Genomic DNA, 11,286 nt, shown 5'->3' with positions numbered 1-11,286 from the left:
GGAAGTGAATATTTGATAAGCCTAATAAAAGTGTATTTGAAAAATTAAGAGAAGCATTAACAAGCATACTCTGTGCTATAACAAGGTACAGTATGTTCTATGATAGATTAGATGCTGGTCCACATTTATTTGGGGATATTATCTAAAGGATGCACCGTATGTAAGAAAAAGAGGCTCTGACCTGCTACCAGTAAAGTCAATAAATATCAACATCAGATACATTATTTCATAATAATTTCTTCACTAATCCATTATTTAAACACTCTCTGGCTGAAAGAAAAAAATGTACAATTTTTTTAAAGTTTAAGGCAAAGGTGAAATCAAACAGGTTACTACAGTGGAAACACTGTCGCTTGTAGCTCTGTTATAATATCGCAATAACACTACTCAAGTTGCATTTGAGATAGCACTTCCAGTGTGAAGGGGTTTGTTTTGGAGAGGGTGGTAATAAAGGGAAAAAGACATTTGTTTGACTTCTTAAAATATAACTGAACATGCAAATAAAAGCATTTTATAAGCCATAACATTTGTCTTGTGTTCTTTTTTTGCTATAAAAGTTTAAAAATTCTTTATTTGTGGTTAAGGCTAAAACGTGGTTTTGAGTATAGTCTCTCTTTTTCCAAATTTTCACCCCAAAAGAATTTGTTTGAGAAAAGTTCTACACCTTGTGTCTGCTCAGAGTTGAGCTTGTTTGTTCAAGCAAAATCTCTTCAGCTGTTCTTGAATTCTGCATGTACAAAAACACACTTGCCCTGTATGTTCAGATCAGCAATTTTATACATTCATAACTCAGCAGTTAAAAATTTGTTCAAACTTGTCTTGATTGAAATCTCAGTGAGATCTACAAAACAAGAAAAGTCTGGAGATTGTACTATATGTAAAGCTGTATACAAAATTCAAGTTGCAATGAGGAGTAGTGATTTAGTTTAAAAGGGGCAGGCAGGCAGCAGAGAGTGCTAGCAAAAAATCTAGCAGAATGGCCAGAGCAATCTTGGAGAACAAAGGAACTGGGAGACTGAACTATAAATTGCGTCATAGTTTGCCTTTAGCTTTTTGAGTTGACAGATTATTTCCCCTTTGCTAAGGTAATGATGGAAATGTTTATATTTGAGAGGCTATACAAAGAAACTTTAATTATTGCAGCAGGTATGGATGCACCTATGTCTCGTAGACACTGTCAAAAAAAACCCGCAAATATTTGGCTTGTATATATTTGGTTTGCTTTGGGGATTTTTATGCTACTCTCTTCAATTACTAATTGTTGAATAGGTATAATTGTTTTGTAGCCTAACATTACAGTTGTCAAAAACTTGGCTAGAATCAGTTTCCTCTTTTTGGAGACTTGAATGTTAAGCCTGTGCTGCTGCTTTATTTCAGTGACCATTTTTCTCTTGTTTCCTCTGGTTTTATTCCAACCAATCCCACTCTTCTCCCTCTAAAAAGTGAGGTATGCTAAAGAGACCCAGATGCTAATGTTTTTCTCTGTATTCCTATTGGCTTGATCCTGTTGTAATTTTTAAAAACAAAGGAAGTTTTTGTTTAGCATAGTTATACATAGTTCCACCCAAAACACAGTTCCACCCATGAAACAGAAAATCCTAGAGGCGTTTGGAGAGTCCCTTATGCACAATTTGTTTTTAAGAGGAAAAAAACTTTTAAAAACCTGAAATTTGCTTGATGGAGTGAAATTTGGGGCAGAATCACTTTTGGCAACTACACTCTAGCCAAGACTATTGAGTTTAGCCAGCTCTAACCATTTCCAGGTCATCTTGTCAGCTTACCCCCACTCTCCCATTTTAAAGAATTAAGCAAAATGAGTTGTGTTATACTTCTCCCAGTCCCTTGCGAATGGCTGGATGCTGAAGCCAGACAAATTCAGACTTGAAATAAGGCACAAACAGTGAGAGTAATTAACCATTGGAACAATTCACCAAGCGTCACGATGGATTTTCTGTCACTGACCATTTTTTAAGTCAAGATTGGATTTTTTTCTAAAAGATCTTCTCTAGGAATTATTGTGGAGAAGTTCTGTGATGTGAGAGATACAGGAGGTCAGACCACTAGCTGATAACAATGGTCCCTTCTGGCTTTGGAATCTATGATGGAAATTCTGTTGATTAGGAACTTGATAATACAGGCCTCTTTCCAACAAGGATCTCTATGTAGGCAGATTCCTGCACCCACAAGGAACTTCAATGACTTCAGTGGGACTACATGTGCCCAAATGTCTGACCACATGGAGATCCTTGAAAGACCAGGGCCATATTGCATACGTTAGATTTATGCTAAGAATATGAGAACAGACTAGCTATGAGTTTTCCACACTACCCGTCACCATAGAATCTAAGCATTTTCTCGGTAAATTAGGTCTGTAACAATGAGATGCTTTGCAGTGAATTCTTTGCCCCACTAAGTCAATAGCAAATCTCCTATTGATTTAACTGGGATTAAGAGTTCACCCCATATGCCTTCTGCTCTTCCCTCCCCTGGTAGCCAGTGACTCTGGTTAGGAGATTGTACATTTATGTATGTTTGCGGGGCGGGAGAGAGAGGAAATCATTTCCTCCTCAGACACTTCTACAGTAATTAGACAAATACTTCGTATTATCCCTCTTTCAACTCCACTCAATATTTACAGTATTACCTTCAATGCATTAGTGAAGTTGTTCACTCACATCAACTGCCTGCCAAAATGTCTGAGTTAATTATACTTGGTAATAGAATTCAAGCATTTTGAGTCATCAAAATCCTTGGCATTAATGTCCAACAGCAAATATACTCAGGAGCTAATATTGTGGGGTTTTTTGTTTGTTTGTTTGTTTTTAAAGTCAGCAATTCCTTTTGATTTAAAGTCGTGTAAATCGGGTGCCATTAAATCAAAGAGCTGGTACCAATGGCCAGAACTGGCCATTACATAAACCATTCTGGAAATGAACCTTAGTCCTGACATGCAGCACTTCCACTATCCTGGCGTTGGCAATATGGTGTGAGGAGAATGCCCACTGTTGGGTGGTGGGGTGTTAGCGGGACACACACACACACCAGAGATTGCAGCATTACCCAGATAGTCTTCTCTTGTTAGCTAACCAAGCTTTGAAAAAAGATGTCTCAATTATTCATAAGTTAAAATGCACACTTTTTACACCAGATGTTTCTCTGAATGTTTGACACTGCCCATTAACTCACCCTTTAATTTTAATTGCTTAACTAATGACTACATTCAAGGTTAAATGAGTTGAAATCTTTATACTAATTGACACAAGAAAAGAATGAAGACAGCATCTGACATGGGGCGAAGAAGCTGAACCCAGTGTAATCTTTGACAGAGAATCTGAATAAATGGCCAACTTCCACTCCTTGGGCCCAGCGGTGGGCACAACTCACATTTGCTTTTAAAAACAGAGAAGTGACAGAAAGATATGGGTTTGCAAAGCTGACTGCTGCTTGGGTTGGCAGAATACAAGATTGTTCACACTGTGCTACTTCCTTCCAACCCACAGAGTTCTTGAAGCGAATTGTTATAAACAATTGAGAAAGGATGCACTCCCTCAGGGAGGACAATGTTGTTCCAAACATTACACTTTGGAATGAGATATTTCAAATATGCTTCTAACCAAATTTCCCAGAAGCTAAGAAAGAAGTAAGACCAACCCAGTGCTCTATTAAGTTCTGTGATAAATATTTAATACCATTCTCTTGATAACAGAACTTGCTGGCTGGGAAAGGAGTCACTGTGGAGGGAATCCTTGAGTGACAACATGGTCTCGTTTGTTTGGAATGGCTGGGAGGATTCAGCTTTGGAGGACACCACTATCAGGAAATGCTAAGTGCTAGGACAGGAATGTTCCAGCAGCTGTAGTAAGGGAGAGTCGTAGGTTTGCCCAGCCTGACTTCCCACCCTTTTCTGATCCAGTCAGGGAGTTCCAGCTGGTCTCCCCCCCTCAGCCAAACAGCACTCTTACACTAAGCTCTGAAGCAGGGGTTCTCAAACTGGAGGCTGTGACCCGTCAAGGGGCCATGAGGTTATTACGTGGGGGTCACAAGCTGTCAGCCTCCATCCCCAAACCCCACTTCCCCTCCAGCTTTTATAACAACTGGAAGATAGCTAATGGAACGCCAATATTTAAAAAGGGCTCTAGAGGTGATCCCGGCAATTATAGACTGGTAAGTCTAACGGCAGTACCGGGCAAATTAGTTGAAACAATAGTAAAGAATAAAATTGTCAGACACATAGAAAAATATAAATTGTTGGGCAAAAGTCAACATGGTTTCTGTAAAGGGAAATCATGTCTTCCTAATCTATTAGAGTTCTTTGAAGGGGTTAACAAACATGGACAAGGGGGATCCAGTGGACATAGTGTACTTAGATTTCCAGAAAGCCTTTGACAAGGCCTCTCACCAAAGGCTCTTACATAAATTAAGTTGTCATGGGATAAGAGGGAAGATCCTTTCATGAATCAAGAACTGGTTAAAAGACAGGGAACAAAGGGTAGGAATAAATGGTAAATTTTCAGAATGGAGAGGGGTAACTAGTGGTGTTCCCCAAAAGTCAGTCCTAGGACCAATCCTATTCAACTTATTCAGAAACGATCTGGAGAAAGGGGTAAACAGTGAGGTGGCAAAGTTTGCAGATGATACTAAACTGCTGTCAAGCTTGGAGGAGAGAGAATGGTTTGCTAAAAGGTTTGAGCAATTTAAACAGGAGGTATTTACAATAGAAGAGAGAAAGCATTTGTCTAAAGTGATGCTAGAATCTCAGGAGTTTGACCGCTTCTTGGCCACCAAGTTTGCCACAGTGAAACGATAGAATGGTGAAGGAGCAGAGAGCATGATGAGTTTTTTTCATGAGTTGCTAAAGATGTGTGTGTACACTGGGGTGACAGACCTCATTCTTGGAATGCCTCATCGAGGAAGGCTTAATCTCCTCACCGGGCTGCTTCAGTTTCCACCTGAGCTGATGTTCCGTAAAATGCATGGCTTAAGTGAGTTTCCAGAGAATTCGCCAACAATTGGGGATGTCCTGTCCCACCTGACATCCTCTGTAGATCTAGACTTTGGTTCACACCACCCTCTGCATGTCACCACGTTGCCTAATCCATCACATCTAGAAGCAATTAATCCGGTGGCTGTTAGCAAGGCACACGGAAGACAGCAGTCTCTTCTTGATGGAGATTACTCGCTAGACAGTGCCGCACAACCTGGAGGCAAAGTCATCTGCCTACATGTTCCTGGTGATGCTGCTTTCTCTGGTCAAGGTATTGTTCCTGAAACATCGACACTGTCTAATCTCCCACATTTCAGAGTTGGTAGAAATATCCATTTGATTGTCAATAATCAGTTAAAACCAAAGTAGACTGTGAAGAACTTCAAAAAGATCTCACAAAACGAAGTGATTGGGCAACAAAATGGCAAATGAAATTTAGCATGAATAAATGTAAAGTAATGCACATTGAAAAAAATAACCCCAACTATACATACAATATGCTGGGGGCTAATTTAGCTACGACTAATTAGGAAAGAGATCTTGGAGTCATCGTGGATAGTTCTCTGAAGATGTCCACGCAGTGTGCAGTGGCGATCAAAAATGCAAATAGGATGTTAGGAATCATTAAAAAAGGGTTAGAGAATAAGACAGAGGATATCTCATTGCTGTTGTATAAATTCATGGTACGCCCACATCTTGAATATTGCGTACAGATGTGGTCTCCTCATCTCAAAAAAGATATACTGGCATTAGCAAAGGTTCAGAGAAGGCCAAGTAAAATGATTAGGGGTTTGGAATGGGTCCCATATGAGGAGAGATTAAAGAGGCTAAGACTTTTCAGCTTGGAAAAGAGGAGACTAAAGGGGGCGGGGGGAAATATATAGAGGTACACCTCTACCTGGATATAACACTGTCCTTGGGAGCCAAAAAAATCTTACTGCGCTATTGGTGACAGTGCATTATATCGAACTTACTTTGATCCACCTGAGCGCGCAGCCTCCCCCCCTCCCCCGAGCACTGCTTTACCGCGTTATATTGGGTCACGTTATATCGAGGTAGAGGTGTATATAAAATCATGAGTGGTGTGGAGAAAGTGAATAAGTTATATACTTGTTCCCAGACCACTGTGACAGACATGGAGCCCTAAGAATATACTAACGAAGCTAGGCCTTAACTACTAAATCACATTCTACAGGTTGAAATTTGTTTTTTGCTGAAGACCTGGGTTCAATTCCCTGCTCTGACACAGACTTCCTTGTGTGCTACCCTAGGCTAATCAGCAGGTAAGTATGCCCAGTGGTCTGTGATGGGATGTTAGATGGGGTGGTATCTGAGTTACTACAGAGAATTCTTTGCTGGGTGCTGGCTGGTGAGTCTTGCCCACATGTTCAGGGTTTAGCTGATCACCATATTTGGGGTCAGGAAGGAATTTTCCTCCACGGCAGATTGGCAGAGGCCCTGGAGGTTTTTTGCCTTTCTCTGCAGCACGGGTCACTTGCTGGAGGAGTCTCTGCAGCTTGAGGTCTTCAAACCACGATTTGAGGACTTCAATAACTCAGACATAGGTTAGGGGTTTGTTACAGGAGTGGATGAATGAGATTCTGTGGCCTGCATTGTGCAGGAGGTCAGACTAGATGATCCTAATGGTCCATTCTGACCTTAAAAAGTCTATGAGTCTATAATTTAAGAACTGGGGCCACCAAATGAAATTAATGGGCAGCAGGTTTAAAACAAATAAAAGAAAGTTCTTCTTCACAGCACACTGTCAACCTGTGGAACTCCTTGCCCGAGGTTGTGAAGGCTGGGACTATACCAGGATTTAAAAGAGAACTAGATAAATTCATGAAGGTTGAGTCCGTTAATAGCTATTAGCCAGGATAGGTAAAGAATGGTGTTCCTAGTCTCTGTTTGTCAGAGGCCAGAGATGGATGGCAGGAGAGAGATCACTTGAACATTACCTGTTAGGTTCACTCCCTCTGGGACCCTAGCATTGGTCACTGTCAGTAGACAGGATACTGGGCTGGATAGACCTTTGGTCTGACCCAGTATGGCCAGTCTTGTGTTATAAAAAAATTGTGTTTTTAATTTATAAGGGGGGGATCGCACTCAGAGGCTTGCTGTGTGAAAGGGGTCACCAATACAAAAGTTTGAGAACCACTCGTCTAAAGCAAGAGTTCAAATGGCACCACCCATTCTGCCTCTAGAAGCTGAAGCCCGTCAGGCATTATGAAGACAGTGTTAATACTGCTGGAGGAAGAGTGCCCCCCTCTCCCATCCCTAAAGACACAGCCATTAGCAACAGTAGTTCTGACCTCTGCCGCCCAGGCCACCCACCTCAGGGCTGATCTTCACTAGAAAAATGAAGTCATGTTAGAACATGACCTCGAGGACACCCGAGATTTTACAAAGCCTTGTTTCCATCAGCACACTCAGGGCCTATTTGAGTTCAGCGTAGGGCTCATTAATATGACACAAGAGCATGTTCCACCAGGGTCTGATTTTTCTTGCAAAGACTAATCTTTAATGGGAAGTGGCCTAAATACTGCGATCCTGACCTGAGGGAGTGAGAGTGAGTGCACACAGACAGGAAAAAGTTACAAAGCCAGTGGGAATGCAACAGAAAGGAAGGGAGTGGTTCTGTTTGTATGTTATGGAAACAAGCAGCAAGATGTCACACCTACTCTGCAACAGGGCAATAGGAACATGACTTACAGAACCAGGGAAGGTATAGCCTTGTTTTAGCATCAATTTATGTTCTAGGACATACACACCAGGAACCAACTATCAGGGAGGGATCAGAGAAGAGAGAAATTTTATGTCACTCTTGAGAAGAGAAGAAAGTGCTCGAGTGCCACCCACCCCACATTTGCTACAGCACCTGCAACATTATAGAATGGTTTCACATGCCTCATCTTGTGCGTAGTAGGCTACAGGTCAATTTGCATAACTCTCCTGGTCATTGCTCCTCCTTCCATGTGTCCAGGCAAATGTGTACAGTTGCCACCCTTTGAAAGTTCTCAGAAATAAGCAGCTGGTACTGTTTACATTCTCTGTCATTTTAAAGTCACATTGGGCCAGAGTCTAACCTCCAATTATGTTGCTGTAAATCAGGGCTAACTCCATTAACTTCATTGCACTTAGCATCCCATCCAGCATCTTTACAGGATTGGGCCCTGACATTGGATTGCCACAAGAGTTTTGGTAATATTGATAAGATTCCCTTGGTTTGTGGCTCTCAATCATTTAGATTTCATTCATAACCACAGTTTTTGCAAAGTCAGTTATGATACCTTATTGCAGTAAAATTTAGTCTGAAATAATGTAATAACATAGTCCCACATCAGAAAGGCATTCCCTCTCTTCCTTATAAAAGTGCTCATGTTCCACTTTGAACTATGTTAAGTAAATAGAGGTGGCCAAAGAAATTTTTGACTTGTAATTTTTCCATGGAGAGCATCCTTTTTCAGACCAATTATTGTATTGATCTGAAACAAGGATCCTTACATGACGAAAGCAACAAAACCTTGTGGGTCTTTTGCAGACAGGATTAGGGACTGGTAAAATGTGACTTTCATTGGTTTGAGTCTGGCCCAGGTTCAGCAGTGACAGACATGGTCACCTGCCAGCCATTTGGTAGCATATATTACAATGAGTGGGTGATCTCAGACTAGCTCCTACCCGACAATTTGTATCATGTTTGACAGTCACAGACAAAAGGCCACAGATTTAACAACAGGGAGCCTTAAATACACTCCTACCCACAGAGGTGGTTTCTGCAGAACAAAGTCGCAGGACCTTTCCAGTGTCATGACACATGCTGTGCCAGTTCTGTGAATAAATGCAGGATTTCAGAGCTTTTAATCTTATGCTTTTCAATCACACTAAACTCACTTATGATTTTTTTCCCCCCCACCTATCATGCGTCACCTTGAGCTGTATTTAGTTTGGTGAGGTTCAGCACATTCTGATTCTTGGCAGGGGACGGGAAGGTTACATACAAGTATTCCCTTTAGCCTGTAATTTCAAGGTCCAGTTGAGGGCAAGCTACCAGCTAACCCATACCCTTTCATGAATATCAGATTTCTGGGTACAGAACTGAGGATTTCATTCTTTGTTCTTGAATTCATTCTTTCCATCCCAGGGTCCAATGGAATGTGATCTGTCCAGATGCCAACACCTCTTAGGAAACTGTAATATAGCAGCTATGCAGTTTAAGTGGCTTATTCAGGAGGAGAAAGAGAGAGAGAGAGAGAGAGAGAGAGAGTGTAGATATCCCAAGGGCCAGATCCTCTGCTGAAGATTGACATAGCTCCAGTGAAATCCATGAGCTACACTAATTTACACCAACTAAAGATCTGGCCCTAAATAGGCATGTTTTCAGAGGGGCAGCTGATGCTTCTGTTCTGCATCGTACTCCACATGTGCCAATGTTTTTCTTACAGCTAAGTTTCAGTACTTGGTTGAAGGTAGGGGTGCCTCAAAGGTTACTATAAACAGTCTCAGGCAAATCATCAGCTAGAATAAATGTCCTTTGCTCTACCTAAGTAAACTGGCACTCCAATGATTGACACCAGCTGAGAATCTGGTCCTTTTTTTTTTTAATTATTAAATTAAGAGGGATTTGCTGAAATATTCCCTTTGGAACTAGCCAAAAGAAATGCCTTGTAGAGAGCAATCCCATGGGGTATGTTATAAGATCTCATTTAACAACTTAGAATTTAGAGGTTTGTCAGAAAGAAAAAGCATCTAGGAGAACAAGGCAGCCCAAAGAGCCAATTGACAGATTAACATAGGACAAAGCTAAAAGGAAACTCCAGCTGCTGCCAACACAACTGTCTGTAGAGCATGCCAAAGAGCCAGATGCTGCCACTGGAAGAATATCCCTCAGAGCTTGGCGACGGGGCCTTATTAGGCCCATCCAAAGCTCAAAAGGTGAGAAGAAGTGAATGTTGGAATAGCTGTTTGCACTGAAAGGAGACTAACAAAGCTAAAATGCTCAGAAAAGTCTCAACACCTGTCAAGACTATCTTATTGCTAACAGGATGTTAGGAACCATTAGGAAAAAGAGAGAAAATAAGAAAAATATCACAGTGCCCCAAATATAAATCCATAGTATGCCCATAACTTAAATACTGAGTGCCGTTCTGGTCGGTCCAGTTCCAAAAAGCCATATTAGAAATGGAAAAGGTGCAGAGAAGCACAACAAAAATAATTAGGTAAATAGAACAGCTTCCATATTAGGAGAGAGATTAAAAAGACTGGGACTCTTCATCTTAGAAAAGAGATCACCAAAGGGGGAATATGATGCAGGTCTATAACAACATCATGAATGGTGAGGAGAAAGTAAGTGTTATTTACCCCTTCACATAACACAAGAACCAGGGCACCCAAGGAATTTAATAGGCACCAGATTTAAAACAAACAAAAGGAAGTATTTCTTCACACAACACACAGTCAACTTGTGGAACTCCTTGCCAGAGGATGTTATGATGACCAAAACTAAAACAGGGTTCAAAAAAGAATTAGATAAGGTCATAGAGGATATGTCCATCAATGACTATTAGCCAAGAGAGTCAGGGAGGCAATCCTGAGTGTCCCTAAACCTCTGACTGCCAGAAGCTAGAACTGGACGACAGGGGATAGATCACTTGATGATTGCCATGCTCTCTTCATTCCCTCCGATGCACGTGGCACCTGCCAGTGTCAGATGACAGGATACTGAGCTAGATAGGCCTCAGGTATGACCCAGTATGGCTGTACTTATGGGCAACCATAAAAGCATTTGTATGCTATTTCACTTTAACATGCTGTCACAGAGCTGATGCACCCCATCACCCTTTGGAGGCAAGGGAGAGGTGCATTACAGCCCCGCAGTTGAGGCTGTAGGGCTGCTCCCAGTCTTGGGCCTGCATGGCCCTGTGGCCTAAGTCAGTAGCCCAGCCTTTGCTATCAGGCAGTATGGCCTAGTGGCCCAAGTCAATAGCCCAGCCCTTACTACCAGGGCAGTGTGACTTAGCAGCCAGAGTAAATAGTGACAGTGAACTGGGCCACCACCCTGGGGTGGGCGGTGGCCAGGATAAGGGGACCCAGGCCTGCCCGTTCGACCGAGTCCCAACCCAGGGCCCTGTCAGTGGCAGGGTTGCCCACCACCAGCTTGGCAGGGATCCTATCGAAACACACTAAGCCTGTCTACGGTTCTACAACCGCTTCGCAAAGTTTCCCTGGGTCACTTCCTACCTAATTCTCTGCAGCTTGCCATCTCTGGGTCTTCATAGTCTCTCCCTTTTCTGTGGCATCCTGAG

Source organism: Chelonoidis abingdonii, chromosome 4, assembly GCF_003597395.2.
Source record: "Chelonoidis abingdonii isolate Lonesome George chromosome 4, CheloAbing_2.0, whole genome shotgun sequence".
NCBI classification, from domain to species: Eukaryota; Metazoa; Chordata; order Testudines; family Testudinidae; genus Chelonoidis; species Chelonoidis abingdonii.
The sequence above is the reverse complement of the archived record's forward strand: the minus strand, read 5'-3'. Positions refer to the sequence as shown.